The 18,498-nt window shown below is 40.0% G+C and overlaps 1 protein-coding gene across 2 annotated transcripts in view; it reads right to left on the reverse strand.

Annotated features, from left to right (window-relative positions):
* Nucleotides 1-18,498, reverse strand: part of ULK4 (unc-51 like kinase 4) — a gene marked incomplete at its 5' end in the record, with an annotated part of 522,486 nt that overhangs the window by 288,547 nt on the left and 215,441 nt on the right. The gene's annotated exons all lie outside the window — the stretch shown is intronic.

Genomic DNA, 18,498 nt, shown 5'->3' on the forward strand with positions numbered 1-18,498 from the left:
GACTGATATTTATAAATGCAAAATTTTATTAAAATTCACAATTATTATAAAGACTGTCAAAATAGGCAATGCCAGCTGAAATAATGTAACCAATCCTCCCTGTAGTTAAATTATTAGCATGCCACACTGTAATCTTTCATATATGCCTCATTAGTTATCTTCTCAGCATTAATGATTTAATGTACAATGATTTTTAATGATCTTTAAAAAAAGGTAGACACCAATCACTCAATAGTTTCTAGGCACTTTCTTTCATCAAACCTAGTTATAAATTGTCATCTGTTTGTAACAGAAGAATTTTTTCATGCTACTTAAGGGAAAATAGCCTTGATTCAAAAGTGATAGTTTTTTAAGGACAATACTTCAATCTCTAAATATTCCTTTACTCCAGGGGTCAGTAAACTTTTTCTGTAAAGGGCCAAACAGTAACTATTCTAGGCTTTGCAGGCCACACAGTCTCTATAACATCTACTTACCTCTGTCTGCATAATGTAAAAGCATGCATAAATAATACATAAATGAATAGGCATGGCTATGTTCCAATAAAATTTTATTTACAAAAACAGGCAGTGTCCCATATTTGGCCCACAAGTTATAATTTGCTGATCCTGCTCCAGTTTAAAAAAAAATCAGATTCCTTAACTTGATTAGAATTTACTTTGTAGGATAAACTACAGCACTTAAGACAAGCATGTTGTTTTCGTTGTATGTATGTGCTGTTTGTCTATTTCACAGAAAATGCCAGGAGGATAGAAAGGGAATTTATCGTCTGGCCTCCCTAGAGCTTGTTTGTCTATGACAATACATTGATGAAAGAAAAGCCTATGAGATTAGCCAAAAAAAAGATTGCAGTGTTTTACAAATATCTGTTAAGGAAAAGTGAGATACAGAGAGAATTCTCAGAGACTGAAGCACTTAGAAAGCCCTAGCTCAGTATCTAGCAAAAATAAACGTGATGATTTCTGTAGTCTCGATATATTAGAGGGAAAAGGTTTTGACTACAAATATTAAATTCATTTACATTCTCTCACTTTCCTGGGCACCTGAAGGCTCAGATGTGAGGATGGAGCTCCTTATACCATGCCTGGGCAGGGCAGGACAGGAAATGTACAGACTCAGGACCAACCACAACTTTACGTCAGCACATTCTTAAGCCTCTTCCTCAGCTTCCTAGATGTTAACCATATCGTTTGCTAAATAGGTCTTTTTCAATTTTTATGATATATACTTTTATTAGGCCCAGGCTGAAAGAGTCAAGCACATACATCTCCAAGTGGCCCTAGCAACCACAGCCAAGGAAGTCACAGGGACACAGGCACCACTGCCTCCCCAGTGGTACCTAGAAGTGACAGCTCCCTGTATCACAGTCTACTCCAACATTCAGATCCAGAAGCAGCCACTCGCAACACCAGCCTTTCTGTGATGGTATTTTAAAATACATTCTATTACTAACATGTGGTTACATAAACTACCTTAATTCTTTCTTAAAAATTGCAACTAGTTCATCTCCGGGTCTCTGCATGATGAGCAGGCTGGCCTGGACTACCTCTTAAGTCTCCTTCAAGTTCTAACACTTCGATCCTCACATTCTTCTGAACCCAATCAACCAGAAAAATTTTGTTCTTTGATTTGACTAACACATAATTTAGAGCCACATCTGGTAAATAAAAAGGGAACTCAAGCTAAATAAAATCACTTTTAGTGAAAAAATTCTTTTTTCTATGACATTTTCTGTGACTCATGAATTAACCTCACATGTAATCCCAAAAGCACTCTAAAGCAGGTATGGGACAACGGTGGCTGCATACACTTACAACTATCTGAGGAAGCATTTTTCCAGACTATGGGAAGTGACTGATAAGTGGGCAATGAGTTTACTGGCTGTTGACTAGCATTTTCTTAATTTAAAACAATACAATAGAAAATATCCAAGGGCGTCACACACAGTATTGTCCGTGGCATTTTTATTTCACTTATAGGTCTGAATGCGTGTACTGGGTAGTGACATAAAATGCATTTTATTTTATTGTGAGTTGTATATAAAATATCTGAAATCCACAGATTTTAGACTGCTTTAGACACCATAGTTTTCAATATGTTCTTAAATTTTGATTTTAAAAAATATGTCTCCTTACTTTAAGCATCTCCTTTCATATCATCATAAGTCCAATTAGTAGCTCGGTTCTCAAATGATCAACCCTTGATGTGCTCTGAGTAATGGAGCTCTCTTGCTCTGACCTGGTCCTCTGGGGAGCAGCTCCGGTGCTCAGGCCTCTGTAGAGCAGGGAGGAGGAGGCTTACCTCTAAACAAAGTGGATGTGGCTGGTTCTCAGGGATTTATTCAGGCAGCAGGTCTTAAGTCATCACAGAGACTTTGGAAAACCATGACTCAAAAGGTTATCTTATCCGGGGGCTCTGTTGTGGTTGGCCCCCATGATTTAAATGACCAGTATCATCTTACTACATGAGTCTGTTATTTCCTAAATTTGAAAAGAATGAAATTTCTATGGTTTATAGACAGCCTGAAGGACAGGAAGGGAAAAGATTTATCTGAATTTTTTAAACCAAAAACAAAGTAGAGATCTTTTTGAAATTATCCCAAATCTTCAAAGGATTGTGAAGATAGTAACTGTAGCAGAGTAAACTTTTCTTCCTTTATGTTAGCCATCTAAGCACACTGTATTTAAGTAATTCCAGATGATTAAATTGAAATATACTGCCCTTTCCAAATTCCATTCTTGGGACTACTTTACCTTGGGTTTTTTGTTGGGGAGGGGTGGTTCTTCCCCTTAACAGTGTAATTTAATGATAAAATTGTACATGGTGAAAGAGTTTTCCTTACAAGGTTTTATTACAGGAGATTGACTGGGACTTTGTATATCTGTGGTTTATGTTATTAACAAAAGAGGTGCTGTTTGACTTAGGAAATTTTGAATGAATTTACGAAAATCTTTAGGATACATTATTTGGCATTCTAACTACCTCCTGTTCTTAAAGTAAATGTTGCCATTGGTATTGGGAAATTTTTAAAAATCTATTTATTGATAGATTATTTATTGATAATTTTTAATTGATAAATCATTTATTGATAACATTTTCATGTATTTATTAATGCTTGATAACTCATTTAAAATACCATGTATTTAAATTCTGATAAATACTTAGTTGAGATTTATCTCTGGAAGCTATGAGCACAAATTTTAAGAAGATTTTATCACAAAATGTGCTAAATGATTACCGAAAAGATTAAAATGTATACTTTAAATAATAGGTCAACACTTCTGATGTAAGAAAGAACAATTGCTTTTGAGGTAAAGTTATTAGCGGTGACCTATGGAATCATGGTGGCCTTGCTTTTCTCTATTTTCTGGCACAATTACATTTCATATACTTTGAAAATAGGGCTAAATATAAAGTAAGCCTAGTAATATTTAGATATAAAAGACTAGTTGCAACACAGGAAAAATTGGTACAGGGAGATCACTCCCGTTCTGTTCAGAGAGCTATAACACTAGGTTGGGTTGAATTTCAAACCATTATTAGCATTCTTTAAAATTTTCCTTTAAAACTTAGAAGGAGGTGCAGGGAGAGGAAGGCAGAGGATCTCCACCTGCTCTTTGCTCAGACTTGCAGGACAAAGAAAGTGGTTCCCAAAAGCAAGAAAACAGGCCTACGGAGACACAGGGGTCCACCCATGGAGCTGCACTGTCTTGAGTTTGCTTCCTCGCTTGAAGTTTTTATCTACCCCTGGGGTAGAGACCATACACATGAAGAAGGGCCACAAGTCTAGAGCCAAAGGCCCCAACAGTCAACAGTCAACCCTATCCATCAGGGACAATGTCCTCCCCAAAGGGCTTCTCCACACACTGTCTCTGCATTTCTGGAATCCATCTGGTCATACAGATCTTACTTAGTACTGGAGACGTTTCTTCCTGGATACTATCTCAAGTTATGATTAACACTCTTGAACCCTTGTCATGGGCTAATCTTATAACTCAAAGTCAATGCCTTTAAGCTCAGTCAAGTCAAATAGCTTGACAGACAAATATCATATGATATAGCTAATATATGAATGAATCACTTTGCTGTACACCTGAAACTAACACAATATTGTAAATCAATTATACTTCAATAAATTTTTTTTAAAATGGCTTGACATATACATAACCAAACATAAAAACAAAATTCAACTTCTATCAGAGATATATGCACAGGATACAGGGGACTAGACGTGGGAAAAACCTAGTGAGCCCAGACTACTGAAAAGTGGTGCTCATCAGCCTTGAAAGACAGGGGATTGGCCAGCTACAGTGTGTGGAGGAGCCAGGTGTGCCTACATGGATACAATGGTGAGGATAATCGGAGAAGTCTAACTAATAAAGGGACAATGTGAAAGATGGAGCAGAATGATGTAGCCTTGACCGTCAGGCTTAGAAGTTTGGATTGCACCCTAAAAGGATGGGAAGACTCTGACGAATTTTAAGCTGAAGAATGACACCATTGGATTTGCTATTCAAACTCCAATCTGACAGTAATAGGAATAAAGGAACTGGTGAAGCAGTGCAGCCTAGAACATTGCTCCTCAAAGTGTGGTCTGCAGACCAGAGCCAGTCTGCAAACAGCCTACATCTATGACACTATAATGACAGAAACTGGAAAGATTAAGTTTTAATCTGTTGGATCTAATGATAAAAAATTTGAACTTTGTGGCAGTTTTATAACAAGGCCCCAGCAACATATGATGACAAACAGAATATGTGCATAGTCTCAAAGGACCTATCCACAAGGTATTTACAGTGGGGAACCCTGGCAGGGAGCACCTTCCCCCAGGAGCACGTTTCACATCACCAGGAATAAGACATACTGATGTCATGTACACCCTGATATCACACACTAAGGAGGGCACATCATCACTTCTGGGGTACTCTTGTGAAAAATGCATAACCCTAATCTAACCATGAAAAAATTCAAGCAAATTTGAGGGGCATCTTGCAAAATAACTACCTGTACACTTCAAAAGCATTAGTCATGAAAGACAGGGAAGGGTGAGAACTGTCCCATATTGGAGCAGACTAAGGAGACCTGAAAACTAAATGCACTGTGGGGTCCTAGATTAGACCCAGGACCAGAGAAAGGACATTATTGGGAAAACTGGCAAAACTGGAATAAAATCTGCAGATCAGTTAACAATATTACATCAATGATAATTTCCTGGTTTTGACAACAGTACTATGGCTCAGTAAGATGTTACCATTAGTGGAAGTTGGGTGAAGGGCATATGGAAATTCTCTGTAATATTTTTACAACTTTTCGATAAGGCTAAATTTATTTCAAAATTAAAAAAAATTTTTAATGGCTCCCAAATTCTTCAAGTCTCCTCTCTTTGAGAAGTGGAGTCTGTATCCTCTCCTCTTGAATCTTGGCAGGTTTGTAACTACTTTGACCAACAGAGTAGCATAGCAGTGACACTATGTGTTTTCTGCTTATATTCTGTCTTTTTATAATTTCGCTTTCATAGCATTTTATTAAAATGTTTATTCTGGTTATCTGCTGCTGCATAACAAACCAATCCCAAATGTAGTGCCAGAAAGCAGTAAGTACTTTATGATGCTCACTGATTCTGTGGGTCGTGAATTTGGACAGGGCACAGTGGGGATGACCTGTCTTTGTCCCCGATGTTTGAGGCCTCAGCTGGGAAGACACAAGGCTGGGGTTGACTAGACCAGCTTAGGGGCTGTAATTATCTGAAGGCTTCTCATTCACATGTCTGGCATCTGGGCTGGGATGACTCAAGGAAGGCCGTTAATTCTGTTGACTGGATCACCCAGTACTGACCTCTCCACGTGGCATGGCCTCTCAAAGCATGGCAGCTGAGTGCCAAGGAGGAGCTTTCCTAGAGAACCAGGCAGAAGCTGCATGGCCTTTTCTAACAGCCTTTGCAACACAGAGCATCACTTGAAAATGGTAAGAGGTTATAAGCCTGTCATTAAGGCCAGCCCAGACTCAGGTGGAGGAAACTAGAGCCTCCTGAGAGAGGGCGTGGCATGGTCACCTGACACAAGAGCACAGGGACGGGAGATGTTTTTGCAGCCATCTTCGTAAAACACAATCTGCCACAGTATTGGTCTGCAACACATTGGAATTTCAAAAACTGTTTCTTCACCAGTTTGAGCAACACTGGCCTAGAAGCAGAGAGACCAGTTAACAGGCTACTACAGTGATGCAAAGGAGACATGACAGAGGCCTCATATTAGTTTTCTATTGCTGCATAACGAATGACCACAAACTTCATGGCTTAAAGCACACCTGCTGATTAGCTCAAAGGTCTGCAGGTCAGAAGTCTAACTCAGCATGGCTGAGTTATCTGCTCAGAGTATCAAAATTCTGGAATCAAGATGCCAGCTGGGTTAAATTTTCATCTGGAGGGTGGAAGGGATCCATTTTCAATCATTGTTGACAGAACTCAGTTCCTTGCAGTTGTAGGACTGAGGCCCCTATTTCCTTGCTGGCTGTCAGCTAGGGGTCCCTCTCAGGTTCTAGAGGCCACTCACATTCCTTGCCACGTGGCCCCCTCCATCTCCAAAACCAGCAACGGAGAATCTCCTCCATGTAGAATCCTTCTCAAGTTTCAAATCTCTTTGACTTACCTGTCTCTGACCTCCAGACAAGCTTTAAATGGCTCATATGATTAGTCAGGGCCACCCAAATGATCTCCGTATTTTAAGGTCAACTAGTTTGGGACCTTAATGCCATCTGCAATATCCCCTCACAACAGGACTAAGTTAGAGTTTAACTGAATAACTGGGAAAAGATGGGCTTGGAGTCTTGAAGGTCATCTTAGAATTCTGCCCACTACAAACTTGACCTTTCCCCCCACCCCAATTCCATCTTACCCCTGCCTCCTTTTTTTTTAATAATTCAGATTTCATTCTCTGAATAAGCTGCTTCTGGCCAACTTGTGTACAAACCCAAAATAGATGCTGGACGTTTGTTAGCTTTCCAACAACGTTGGTTAGGAGTTTTAGATTTCATATTTGTTAATAACTGAGTGCTAGACTACAAACAAAGCTTTTTTGTTTCTTATGGCTCACCTAATCTACCAGTCTAGTGGACCAACAACAGTCATTTAAAATAAAAGGTCTCTAACATCAAGCTGAATTTCAAATTATTGGTTCAGTGAATCAACTTCAAAAGGAAATGGTTTCATAATGTTTACTTATGGCATGATATTATGTCTATCTTGAAAGAAAGAATATTTGTAAGGTTTTTCCTTGAAATGTTTGCCTTTGCTTGCAATGCTTGCTAATCCTCTTGCAGAGAACTGCAGACGTCTTAACAATAAAGGTACACATAGAAAGACTTATTTTTCCCCAAAAGAAGGGGCAGGGTTAAGATTTTAGCAGCATCAGCACAGAGAATTTCAGATCTAGTCATTTTACCAACATCTACAGAATCCTCCTTAGGATAGGCATTCCACTTATTCCCTGAGGAAATTTGCACCCCAGTGGTCACAAAACATAAACAATATAAAAATAACTTAATCCAAGTTATAAAGTTGGCTGCTTCATTTGCTGAGAAAGTGTCAGAATTAAGCTAGCACACGAGCCATACCAGAATGTACCTCTGATGTACAAAAATCTCCCACTGCCTAAAACAGCATGAAAAAGATATGAATTTCAGTAAGAGACACTTTGCTTATGTATAAAGCAAACGTTTTCCAATAGAAAGGAGGTTTTAGGTGGAAATAGAAGAACTTTACATCAGTAACTTTCAAAAATGCTTTTCTACCTATTACCTCAATAAATGCCCAATACAGCCCTGTGATAATCCACATCTGTTGAATGAATCCAAGCAACAGAATGTTTCTATCACAGAAACTACAGAAGGTGAGAAGGAAGAACAGTAGTCAAGAGGCTCTCCATGCAGTGTATGGAGCTCATTGACAAGACATCTCTGGCTCCTTCTAATTCTAGATGCTGTGATATGCCTGAAAGTCCCGTTCTGTCCATGGCTTTACACAAACCGTCCTTGCACAGGCAACAACGCTCTTGTTAACCAGCCAAGGGCTTTGGCCCCGCCTCCCCACATCCAGCCCAGTGCTCTCTGTTCTGCCTGGGTCCTGAGCCCTCACCTTCTGTCTTTCTGAACCCCGTGGCTCTGCAGCTGGCCTCCTTACTCTAATAATTCACTGAATCCTTGGCACTTTCTCCAAGACATGATTCTGTATTGGTCCCACAGCTCCACATGTTGAAACCACAGGTAAGAAGCGTGCTCATCCTTGCAGGAGTAGGGAGGGGAATGAACAGAAAGAAATGCAAACCAGTAAGAGAAAGGATTGGCAGGGACACAGGTTCCTAAGAGGACCACTAGACTGTCCACGTGGCATTTCTTTCCTCCTATGGACATGAGCCCGATACTAAAAAACAGCAACTGTATATAAGATATTTTAAAATGCATTTTCAATTTAATGAACCTGCTTATTCTCTATGGCTCCTTTTTGTCCTGTTACTTAGTAACATGCAAGAGATTTTTGTTTTGGAATCCACTTAAAGTCAAGCTAAGATTTTTCCCTTTTCTCTCATTCACCCAATAAACACTTACTGAGTACCTATTATTACTGAATGCAATGCACTGAGTCGAGAGCTATATCAAGTATTATAAGTGCTATGACAGATGTCTATAAAGGGTACAGAAGGGACAACAGGAATAGTCTCTTCTATCTGAGATGCAGAGTAAACGTGGATTGCACAATAACTATGTGAAAAACACGATTCCCAGTGTTGTCCATGTGCTAGCTCAGTGGATTCTAACAAAGATAAACCACAGGGATGATGATGATGATTAATTCCTTTTTTTATTCAGACGAGAAACTAAGAGACAAAGAAATGATCGAGAGACAAGAAGTGGGGATGAGATAAAAACCCAGGCAGCTGACATGACTGTCCTCACTGCACAGAGTAAGTATGGCTCGAGCTGAACCTTGAAGGAGGAGTAGGTTATCTACAGGTAGTGGATGGAAGACAGGGTAGAAGGGGAGGGAGGACAGCTAATGAGTTGTGCCCTGGGCAAAGGGAACAGCATGAGAGAAAACAAAAACATGATGACTCATTAAGGACAGAGAATAGGTGAGTTTATTGAATAAGTGGAAGAAGTAAAGAGAAGGTAGCAAAAGATCAGGCTGCGGACTTCCCTGGTCCAGTGGTTAAGAATCCATCTTGCAATGCAGAGGACGCTGGTTCAATCCCTGGTCAGGGAACTAAGATCCCACATACCGCGGGGCAACTAAGCCCACGTGCTGCAAACTACAGAGCCCACGTCCTCTGGAACCCACGCACCACCACTAGAGAGAAGCCCGTGTACCTCAACAAAGAGCCCACATGCCGCAAGGAAAGATCCCATGTGCCGCAACTAAGACCCAATGCAGCCAAAAGTAATAAGTAAATAAATAAAGTCTGCATTAAAAAATAATAATAATTTTAGGGCTTCCCTGGTGGCGCAGTGGTTGAGAATCTGCCTGCCGATGCAGGGGACACGGGTTCGAGCCCTGGTCTGGGAAGATCCCACATGCCGCGGAGCAACTAGGCCCGTGAGCCACAACTACTGAGCCTGCGCGTCTGGAGCCTGTACTCCGCAACAAGAGAGGCCGCGATAGTGAGGCCCGCGCACCGTGATGAAGAGTGGCCCCCACTTGCCGCAACTAGAGAAAGCCCTCGCACAGAAACGAAGACCCAACACAGCCCAAAAAAATAAAAAATAAAATAAATAGATAAATAAGACCACATATGTAAAAATAAATAAATAATTAAAATAATAATAATAATAATTTTAAAAAAAGATCAGGCTGGAGGAATAAACCAGGGCAGATCACAAAGGATCTTGTTATCCATGCCGAGAAACTTCAACTTATTTGGTAAACTCCAGCCTACAGGCCAAACCCTGCCACCTGCCAGTATCTGTGTGGCCCACGAGCTAACAATAGTTTTTAAGTTTCTAAATGGTTGGAAAAAAATCAAAAGAACAATATTTCATGACATATGACAACTGCATGAAATTCAAATTTCAGCTTCCATAAATAAAGTTTTATTGGAACACAGCCATGCTCATTCATCTACATATTGTCCATGGCTGCTTTTACACCACAATGACAGAGTAGCTGCAACAGAGACCATATGGCCAGCAATGCCCAAAGTATTTACTATCTGGCCTTTTGCAGAAAAAGTTTGCTGAGTTAGCACGTGTCCCTGCTCTAGGTGACTGGGTACCACTAAGAGAAGGATTAGGCAAAATGATGCCATCACCAGCTTTACCTTTTTACAATGGTTATTCAGGCTACAGTGAGAGGATGGACTGAATGCAAAAAGGACTGGGAACAGGAAGATCAGGTAGCTGCCAATGACCACTTTCAAGATAAGAGGTGAGGGCTTCCCTGGTGGCACAGTGGTTGAGAGTCCGCCTGCCGATGCAGGGGACACGGGTTCATGCCCCGGTCCGGGAAGATCCCACATGCCACGGAGTGGCTGGGCCCGTGAGCCATGGCCGCTGAGCCTGTGCGTCCGGAGCCTGTTCTCCGCAACGGGAGAGGCCACAACAGTGAGAGGCTCACATACCGCAAAAAAACAACAACAACAACAAAAAAAACCAAGATAAGAGGTGATAAGAACCAAAGCAGGAGTAAATAGGAAAAGACCAACGAGGTTGTATCAACAGGACTTAAAAATCTGTTGGATGCAGGAGAGAGAGAGGAGGAAGGAAATTCAGAATGACTCTAGGTGCTTGACTTGTCCTAACTGGAGGCCACCGCCATGACCGCCACCAGAACAACAAACATCACAGCAAGGGATCTCATCTATGGAAGCTCCTATGCAATAATGCACTGGGCTTAGGGCTTCACCTCTTACTTAATCCTTACCTTGAGGTAGGAATGAATAACCTATTCTATAGAGGAGGACACTAGCATGGAACCTTACCCAAGGTACACAGCTAATCAGTTTCAGAGTTCATGATTTTTAACTGCTCTAAGATACAATATTAAGCTAACGTATGGGGAAAAGGCTAGTTTGGAGAAGAAGTGAGTTAAGTTTGGAAAGAGGAGTAAGAAGTGAGCTGAGGACAGAAACCCATGGAACACCAACATTTAAAGAGTTGGCAAGAAAAAGAAAACCTGGAAGTCTCAAAAGTTCACAGGAGGTAGGAAGCAAGGACGTCAATGGGAGTGGAACGGAAAAGGGTCAAAAAGAACAACTTGGGCTTCCCTGGTGGCGCAGTGGTTGAGAGTCCGCCTGCCGATGCAGGGGACACGGGTTCGTGCCCCGGTCTGGGAAGATCCCACATGCCGCAGAGCGGCTAGGCCCGTGAGCCATGGCCACTGAGCCTGCGCGTCCGGAGCCTGTGCTCCGCAAGGGGAGAGGCCACAACAGTGAGAGGCCCACCTACAGCAAAAAAAAAAAAAAAAAAAAAAAAAGAACAACTTAACACTCGGCTCAACCTCCTTGATGTTCAGACCTTCGCTTCAGTCCCAATTCCTATAAACTGTACTTTCATTACGCTGAGTAATTTTAGTATCCCCAAGCTCATTTCAGGCGCTACTTCTAAGATCAATCCATGATACTACGGTACTAACAGACAAAAATAGAGAGTGATGATCAACTTACTGAACCAAAGGCTACCTTGCTGACCAGAAAAACCATAAGATGGATTAGAGACTCTCATTCACATTTTAACTTTTGATAAGAACCACCAGCCTGTGTCTCTGTGTGTATGTGTTTAACAAATGTATTTTTTCTTGATTATAGAAAATTATTAAAAACCATAATAATTGTCTGTAGCTATTTATATAAAATTTTTTCTATAAAATATGGAGGCATAAAATATAATACATTGAATATTACGTTTGGGAGAATAGCAAAGCATTACAAATAAAATATTAAAATGCCAGCACTCTAAGAAAATCATTAATAAGTTTTGATGTTTTATTTCCTTGTTTTTTGATTCATATAAGACATGGGACCACCCTCATCATTAAAATAATAGCTACCATTTCTTGTACATGTACTCTGTGTTGCTTGGACAGCCATGCCTTGTTTAATGTCTAATAACCATAGCTGAGTCCATTTTACAGAGGAAAACACTGACGCTTAGGCTAGTGAAGCAACCTGCTCACACTCACTCACAAAGGCAACAATAGATCTGGGGTTAGAACTGGAATCTGCCTATTTTAACAGACCGTTAGGTGTATTATATCACAGGAGAGGGTGAGAGAAAAACTCAAATCATCCTACATATATTGGGATTTTTTTAATGTATATAAAACATTTCCCATGTTATCACATATTCAATTAAAGTATGAGTTCTCATACCTACATACTTTTGTTGTTGTTGTTATTAGGGTCAACTTTTTTTTCTTTTTTTTTTTTAATTGATGTACAGTTGATTTACAATGTTGTGTTAGTTTCAGGTGTACAGAAAAGTGACTCAGTTATACATATATATACATACACATATTATATATATATATATATATATATATATATATATATATATCCTTTTTTAGATTCTTTTCCCTTATAGGTTATCACAAAATATTGAGTATAGTTCCCTGTGCTATACAGTAGATCCTTGTTGGTTGTCTATTTTATATATAGTTGTGTTTATCTGTTAATCCCAAACTCCCCTCCTTTCCCCTTTGATAACCATAAATTTGTTTTCTATGTGGGTCTATTTCTGTTTTTTAAATAAGTTCATTTGAATCATTTTTTTAGATTCCACATATAAGCAATATCATACAGTATTTGTCTTTCTCTGTCTGGCTTACTTCACTTACTATGATAATCTCTAGGTCCATCCATGTTGCTGCAGATAGCATTATTTCATTCTTCTTTATGGCTAAGTAATACTCCATTGTATACTTTTCTAACCTACATTGTATTTAACTAGTCCTCTATTGATGGAACCCTGTTTTCCACTTTTTACTAGTATTCATTCGGGAAAAAAACAAATGTAATGGTTAAGGAATCATGTCAAATTAGTTCAGCTTCTCATTCGATCTTCCTAGCTCTGCACACATAACTCCAATCGTTACTTTCCTCCCGTGTGATACCACTGCCTACTTCCCTTCCTGATGGTAAGGAGCAAATAAGGTTGTGCCCGTGAAGCACCCAGCCCTGCCTGGTACATACAAAGCTCTCTGTAAAGACAGATACCAGCTGTCTTTACTAATATTGTTGTTGCTGTTTTAAATCATGTTTTAATGGACATTCTTGTATATAAGTATTTGTGTATATCTTGTACTATTTTCTTAGGATGAATTCCTAGAAGTGGAATCAAAGGCTACATTTAAGGTTTAATACATACTGTCAGTCTGCCTGTCATAAAAGATGTACCAATTTATGACAGTGTATGTTTCACTAGCCTCTGAATGAGTGCTATTTTTTAAAAAAAACTCTACCAGTTTGATGTTTTTTATCATCGTAGTGGAATTTTCTTTGATTACTAATGGGGGGGACACTCTTTTTTTCATGTTTATTTCAAGTTCTTTGTCCATTTGCCCTTTGGGCCTACCCTTCTTTAGAATTTCAAGATAACTAATGAAGTCTGTCCGTAAAAGCTGACCATTATGTTGACTTCGTAAACAGTTGGTTTAAGCAGGATTTATGAGTACAAGCAGAGAGATGCACACACAAAAATGGTGCATTCTGAGGGTACAAGGTATCTCGGAGGCAATATCTCCTTGAAGAACCAGGGTTAGTCTCCTTCACTGCCTGGGTTTTTTTCCTCTGTAATCTAGCTATGGCAAAGAATACTAAGTAATAACACATGTTCGAGATGGTGATAAAAATGTGCCAAGGAAGTCGCAGAACATTATTTGAAACTCAGACCACTGTTTAGTCTGGCAGCTCTCGTGCTCTTTAATTACATGACAAAGGCCCCATCTGTACAGCAAACACTGTAATATATTCTGACCAATAACTGTCATCATATAAAATCGGAAGACCTGACATGGAAAAGGGTTTGGTGTTGAGAAAAGAGAACTGAATTGGTAATCTGTGCTTTGTGCCTCATGTTACATTCCACTCAGTTGGATTTCACTTTGTTCTACAAAGATGACTGACAGTGACAGGTGTATGTGATGGATTCAGACAACGCCTGGCTTCATCAACAGTAGATTAACAACAACAATGAGTCTGCAGCATAAGTACATTGCTAATTCTAAAATGGTCCATTACCTTGGTAAATCACCAAAAGAAAGTGCAAACATGACAACAGAAATATGAGGCGAAAACTTGCCAAAAATTATCAAGGGACTTATTCTTTCAGACTTCAGAAGGTACACCGATCATATCAAAAGACTTTGTTTAGCTGTTATTTCTACAGTTAGGATGCCATGATGGTTTGCTGGCTGTAATAACCAAGTAAACAAAGGTTCCTAAATTAACTACGATTCATAAAGAGACCTAATAACTGTATAAGGACGAAATATAGAAATGTTTCATTGCCAATGTTATCTTTTCCCTTTTGCCACCGTTTTCAGTGCTACATATTTTTTTTTTAATGAAGGCTCTTTTAGTGACTTGGTGGGCCTCTTCAGCCAAGTCATTTTATTTATTTATTTATTTATTTATTTATTTTTATTTATTTAATTGTGCTGGGTATTAGTTGTGGCAGGCAGGCTCTTAGTTGTGGCACGTGGGCTCCTTAGTTGGGGCCTGTGAACTCTTAGTTGTGGCATGCATGTGGGATCTAGTTCCCTAACCAGGGATCGAACCCGAGCCCCCTGCATTGGGAGCGTGGAGTCTTACCCACTGTGCCACCAGGGAAGTCCCCAGTGCTGCACATTTTAACACCATCAGAAGTAAAACAAATTTGTTTTACAAGTACAAAATAACCAAAAGGCATTAGCTTATGAGTCAAAAAAACAAAGACGCCAATAAGAAAAGTTGGAAACTCCCACCAAGCAAAGATAAATAAACGCATCAGTCAAAATAAACATATCATACATTAATATTCTGGTCTGAGGCAATTGGTTCAACTGTCATCTTGACATATGCCTTAACGAACCAATTAAATGAAGATGTTAATCTGATGTTAAATAAACAAATAATTTACAGAATACTCCTTTTAAATCCTAAAGATAATAATGCCTATGGTGGCTGGATAAAGAAATGGAAAACTGTTTATTATGGTAGAGAATAAAGTAGATTGCTCTGATGGCATACGCTATGTGTAAATGAGAAATCAAGTGTTCCACTGAAGGATATCAACATTTAGATGGCAATGGCTTACGAAAGCTACTGAAGGTTTTGGTTTTACCAGTGCCCATGACTGCCATCTAGCCATGGACACTGACACTCTCACCCTAGAACTGTCCAAGGGGAAGGTCTCATTTCTACTGGCACACAGGCCACTTATAGCTTTCACTTCCTCATAGAACTGGCAGGAAAATCTCACTGCGGACTCACACCTATAAAACTGTTGGCACAAAACCCAGAGAGAGGTTTCTCTATGCGACTGACTCATTCCCTAATAATGACTGGTGAATTGAGGAGCCTGCCACTGAACTAAGCCCTGTGTTCAACTACTTGGGAGGCTTGGAATGCGGTCCCAGAATTCGTATTACACTCTGACATCTGACAGCCCAGGCTAGACTCTTGTGGTAAAAGAACTGTGGTACGTGAGCAGTACTATCTTCCCAGTGCTTTCATGTCATCTCTACAGTGGCCGCAGAGTCTGCAGAACAGTCTCTGGCTCTGTCTAGGGGCACACGAAGCCTAGGGCTCTGGACAGTGAAGAGCTGAGGAGGAGACGACCAGGGACCTACGGGCTGCACACACTGCCCACCACTCCAACATTCCATCAAGCTGCACCAGGGAAGACATGGAGAATCACAGGCCCAAACTGTGTCTCTAATGCTTAAGTCTGAGCAAGTAATGAGCAGGTGATAAAATATGGCCAAGGGCATAGTACACCTGAGATTTAACCAACATTCTATGGTTAGATATGTTTCTAGGCAGAAGATATCTACTCTAGATAGAAGAATCAGGCTAAAAAACACCTCTAAGCAGGGTTCCAGAGAGGACTGAGCTCTGTCCTACCTGAAAGAGCTAAGAATAAATAGTAATTCTGAACATGCTTAAACAGTTTAATAAGGGAAATATAACGCATTTTCCATAGGGAAAATAATGTCTTAATAAATTTTTAAAAGGCAAGTATAAAAAGAGGAACTCATAAAAAATAATGACCACAATAATCACAGTAATAGTTACCATTTTACTCTCTATCTGAAAGTAGGAAATGAAGGATAGTAACAAATGGCCACAGCCCCAAACAGAAATATGTAGACAACATTGAGGCTTTAGTACAGTTCGTTTTTATAAATAGTCTAAAAATAGGAATACAGAACATAGTTTCCAGTTATCCAAATAAGAATTCAATACCTTGACCACTCAATTCAATGACCTCATCACTTCCAAACTCTTTTCCAATCCCCCCTCAGGCACCCAGTTTCTAGACAGTTTTATGACTACTAATTGCACCACTTCAAAAAGTCTCACTTTCAAGCATCCCAGAGGCAGAGCATCACTTCCTAACTTCCCGGCTCAATTACCCCTGCGCCCGTGCACCGGATTCTAACACCTCTCCCTTAGGGAGCATTGCAGGGGCTACCCCCCTAGGAGGCAAGGATATCAGTCTAGCAAGGCACTGCTCACCCTGTTGCTTCATCAGTTTTACCCTTCCTATGAGATCAAGGGTTGGGAAATTGTTCCAGTTGAGGGCCAGAAGTAAATACTCCTGGCTTTGCAGGTCTCTTTCAAAACTACCCAGCTCTGCCACTGTAGCACAAAAGCAGCCACAAACAATAAATAAATGAATCAGTGTGGCTGTGTTCTGATAACATTTTATTTACAAAAGCAGGTGCGCTGGATTTGGCCCCTAAGCTGTAGTTTACCAACCTCTGCACTAGATCATCCTCATCAACATAGAAACATCACTAAAATATTCAGAACAAACAAAAAAATTGCTTTGATCCTGCATCTCCCTCCAGCTCCCCATTTTCCAGCTCTGCTTTATAGCAAAACTCTCTTTAGAATTACTGATGTTCCCTGTCTCCACCTCATCATTCCCTTCTCAGTGAACTCCACCAGGCTTTTGCCCCTGAATGCCACTCAAAATAACCCCTAAGAAATCACTCCTCTTGCCAGCTCTAATGGTTAATTCTCCATCCTCATCTTACCTATATTCTCAGCAGCATCTGACACTGTTGTTATTCCCCTCATCTGAAAGTCGCAGAAAATCAGAGGCTTGCTTCTTTAATAATGAAGCTAGCATTAATGCAGCTCATCACCTCAATCTTATATGTTGTCACCTTGCCAAAGAAGCTCTTAACCACCCTCTTGAAAACAGCTGACCCCAGCCCATCACTCTCCATTCTCTAACCCCGCTTTACTGTTCTGTACACCACTTCCATCACTAGCTGAAATCACGGGGTTTTTTAATTGATTTCCTTGTTTATTGTCTATTACCCCCATGCATTCATAAGCTCCATGAAAATCAGGACCGTGTATGTTTTGTCCAACTCAGAGAACACAATTATTTGTGAGGTGACTCAGTGAATGAATAAATAATACTAACTTTTCCTGTAGGTAGAAAAATATCAAAGCTGATTCTGCCCTGAAGTTCCATAATTCTACAATGGAAATGAACTGTAAACCTTCAAGAGACTTTGTGAAGAAGAGAAAAGAAACAAATGAACTTTCTTGTGGGCAAGTAAGAACTACTTCAAGAGGAAATGTTAGGTGGCATTCTGTTAAAAATCCCTTAACATCTATTTAAATAAAGAAGGAAGGAACTGCGAATTATTGTTGATTGTAGACCCCAAAACGCCAGGGACTGCTCTGACCAAAGACTTCAACTAAATGCTGGCTTCCAACACGACAAGTGAGTGGCTCAAGCCCAGGCACCATGTGACCAAAGACACATCAGCATGTTGGGCTCTTGGCCAGGCCCTGGTTGCCACTCCATAAGGCAAGTTTTCACTGGTCCCATGAGAGTCAGAGGAGGATAACTGAAGTGAGTAAGCCTCCAGCATACAGGGTTGATATGGGAATACAGATTCAAGAGATTAAGTTGTTTCTAAGGACCGAGATAAACAGTCTCAATGGACCCAACTGATCCCCATACAGTAAGGTTAGGCAATAAAGTGTGTACCAAGTCACCAGGAACTTAGGGGAAATCTCTGTGATGATGAACAATAGAAGAAAATAAGCAGAAGTATTACTACCACTTGCACCAGGAAAAACTCACATAAGAGTTTTTTATTTCCTGAAAAGATTTTAAAAAACGTCAAAACAGATTTGGATCAATTACTATTGATCTTCCTCACAAATCACTAAGGAAAACAGAATGCCTTGGACCAAGATAGATTGCTGTCCTTCCATAATTCTATCAGAATACTGGGATGGATGGAGAGAATTAATTTAATACCTACTCCATGAGCGCTTACGT

This window comes from Hyperoodon ampullatus (genome assembly GCF_949752795.1).
Source record: "Hyperoodon ampullatus genome assembly, chromosome: 10".
In the NCBI taxonomy this organism is placed as follows: domain Eukaryota; kingdom Metazoa; phylum Chordata; class Mammalia; order Artiodactyla; family Ziphiidae; genus Hyperoodon; species Hyperoodon ampullatus.